Raw genomic sequence first — 3,408 nt, forward strand, 5'->3', positions numbered from 1 at the left:
GAGGGAGAAGAAGAAAATCACAGGCACCTGAGTTCTCCTGCTACAGCTTCCCAGAGTACTGGGATTGCAGGCTTGTACTCCACCAGCCAAAACAATGAGTTTTATGATATCTGAATGATACTTTTCTTTTGGTACCAGGAATTGAAACTCTCACTGGCCAGGTAGGCACTGCACTGCTAAACTATATCCCCAACACTGAATGATACCTTTTGAGCTGGGTGTGATTTTGGTTTTTGAGACAGGATCTCAAAGAAAAATGGTTAGCCAGGCTAGCCAAAAAGTCTTGGGCTCAAGTGATCCTCCTGCCTCAGCCTCCCCAGTAGCTGGGACTACGGGTATGACACTGTACCCAGCTTAGATATTTCTTTTTGCTTTGTTTTGTTTTGGTTTGGTTTCTTTGGTAACAGGAACCAAGCTCAGGACCTTGAGCTTGCCAGGCAGCCACTGAACCACTCAGCTGCATCTTTGGCCCTAGATATTTCTTTTTAAAATATAAAAGAGGTTCAGCTACACCTTTCCTTTGCTCCCTCTTCCTTCTGGTTCTGAGATCTGTGTGTCATTTTTATGTGAGCTTATACAAATGTACTATACGCATGCGTATATACATATAAAGATTTTTAAAATTTACATAAGTAGCGTGCTACCCTGCATCAGTTTTACAGTGTGCTTTTTTATATTTGTAAGTTTGTAGATTTACCCACGTTGCCATGGAATTTAGCTCATTCACTTGAATCACTGTCATGTACTCTTGTGGGAATACACTCCTCTTATTTCTCTTTTTTTGCTATTACAACAAATAGTAGTAGTGGTGGTAGTAAGTAGCATTGGGAGTAGTCTTTTCTTTTTTTTTTCTTGGTAATGGGGATCAAACTTGGGTACTTGAGCTTGCGAGGCAGGTGGCAGAATCACTGAGCTGAATTCCCAGCCCAGCAGTAGTATTTTCTTCTTGAAGGGTCTCGTCCAAGTCCTTCTTCCTGTGGGTAGAGGAAGCAGGTTCTATGCCTGTAGCAGGTGAGAAGGCCTCCAGAGGTGGAAAGGCCAAGCGCGTGGCCAGTACAGGACTGAGACCCCACTTGGTGATCCAGCCAGCATGCTGCAGGTACCTGCTGTACCCCTGTACTTCTTGTTTGTCAATTGCTTCTCTGAGGTGACCTTTTATGGCGTGGAACCAAAGTCGTGTTTCATTAAATAATAAAGAAACCAAGCCTTACACAGTCAATGGTTGCAGAAATGGTGAGGTGCTGCAGAGGTGGCGAATCCCGCCTGGGCACTGTGGTGTGAACCGGCGCCCTCTCACCCTCCCTCGGCCTAACATCTGGGCTCTGGAGGCCCCAGGACGTGGTCACAGCTGTGAGTTCCACCCGCTGCTCCCGCCTGCCTGACAGATGCGCGGTGACCTCTGCAGTCAGCGTTGTTCTGCTCCCCCTGAGCAGCTGAGAACACTGTGGAGCCCCTGGTCCCAGGCCACACGGCCAGGAGGGGACCTAGAGGCCAAGCCCATGCAGTCTGATATCAGGCCCAGCTGTCTTCTCCTGTGGCAGACAGGCCCGGGTGGGGACAGCCGAGTCCCTCTGCACCTGTGCAAGACGACTGGGGTGAGCAGGCTGCAGGTGGGGGAACCTGGGGCCTAAGGCTCAGACAGGCCCGGGTGGGGACAGCCGAGTCCCTCTGCACCTGTGCAAGACCCTGGGGCCTAGAGGTTGGAAGAAGCCAGGGCACCCGCCTTGCAGAGGAGGAGGCAGCTGTGGGGTGGGGATCCTGAGCTGGGTGGGCTGAGGTGGAAAGCAGTAGCTCTGCAAGGCTGGCGAGTCAGGCCCGGACACAGCCCCTCCTCTCCCTCCTCTCAGACTGTGGGAGCCCCGCCATCCCGCCTGTGCTGAGTGGCCTGGCCAGGATCATCCATGGTGAGGACGCTGTCCCTGGCTCCTGGCCCTGGCAGGTGTCCCTGCAGGTGAGCTGGGGACCCAGGACATGCGTGGGATGCTGGGCTGTTGGCCAGGCTGGGGCGTTGTTGCCCAGGTGGCAGCTGTGACCTCCCCTCCTTCCTTCCCAGGATGAAAACGGCTTCCACTTCTGCGGGGGCTCCCTCATCTGCTCGTACTGGGTGGTCACCGCCCCCCACTGCCAGGTCAGGTGAGCAGGTGTCCCGGGCTCTGCTCCCAGCTCCAGGGGGTGTGCGGTAGGAGGGCAGTAGGCTCCTCTGTCCCTAGCTCCTCCTGTCTCTGTTTCTAAAAATGAGATGGTGGTGGCTGGGCGTTTGACCAGGGATCCAATGAGGAAGGCATCCAAGTCCTGAAGATGGTGAAGGTACCCAGCCGGAGGACAGGAGCTTGGGAACAGGCGCTTGATGCCCTGGACATATGGGGATGGGGCCGGTCCTGGGGCCTCACCAGGGTGTGATTGTCACCCTGAGTTTTTCAAGAACCCCAAGTTCCGCATGCTCTCGGTGAGCAAGGACATCATCCTGCTGAAGCTGGCCACACCTGCCCAGTTCTCCAAGACGGTGTCCCCGTGTGCCTGCCCTGTGCCTGTGATGACTTCCCTCCTGGGACTCCGTGTGTCACCACCACCTGGGGCTTTTCCAGTTTTGACCGTGAGTGTGACCTGGCCTTTCCACAGCAGGAACTGTCCCTGGGCTCGGGGCTACCTGGGCAGCAGGGATCCCCAGGTGTAACACAATTTTAAAAAAAATTAAAAATCTATAGAGCATACAATTATTGTGTGCCAATTAAGAACAAAGAAAAAAATTTTAAATCTACCAATCTACCACACAAACAAACCGAGAGCGGATACAGGCGCACTTGGCAGAAAGCTCCTGAGCTGCCTGCGCCTCTGTGTGGCGTCTCCAGGAGTGACGTCCCTCCTGGATTAGGGAGCAGCAGAGGACAGATGTGACCCTGCCTCTTGTGTCCTTGCAACCGGCGAGACCTGGGACAAAGCTGCAGCAGCAGTCCTGCCCCTCTTGTCACTGCTGACGGCCAGTCCCCAGGTGTGACACAAATGGCTTTTTTTCTTTTTCCTCAATTAAAAATCTACATGTGGAGTGGTGGAACAGGAGCACTTGGGAGGCTGAGGCAAGAAGACTGGTGTGAGTTCAAGGCCAGCCTGGGCTACATGCTGAGTTCAAGGCCAGCCTCAATTACAGGGAGACCCTGTCCCAAACAACAAAAATCTACAAACCACCCTGGGCTGGTGGCACCTGTGTAACTCCAGCACTCTGGGAGGCTAAGGCAGGAGGACCAAAGTTCAAGGCCAGTCTGGGCAACTTAGCAATTTAGTGAGATTTTTGTCTCAAAATAAAGGATAAAAAACTCCAGGGATGTAGGTCAGTGTAAAGAGCCTGGATCCAGATTCTAGTACCACAAAAACAAGACAAAATAAAACAAAAGCAAAAAAAAAAAAAAAAAA

Source organism: Fukomys damarensis, unplaced genomic scaffold (genome assembly GCF_012274545.1).
Source record: "Fukomys damarensis isolate Sample0158 unplaced genomic scaffold, DMR_v1.0_HiC HiC_scaffold_32, whole genome shotgun sequence".
In the NCBI taxonomy this organism is placed as follows: Eukaryota; Metazoa; Chordata; class Mammalia; order Rodentia; family Bathyergidae; genus Fukomys; species Fukomys damarensis.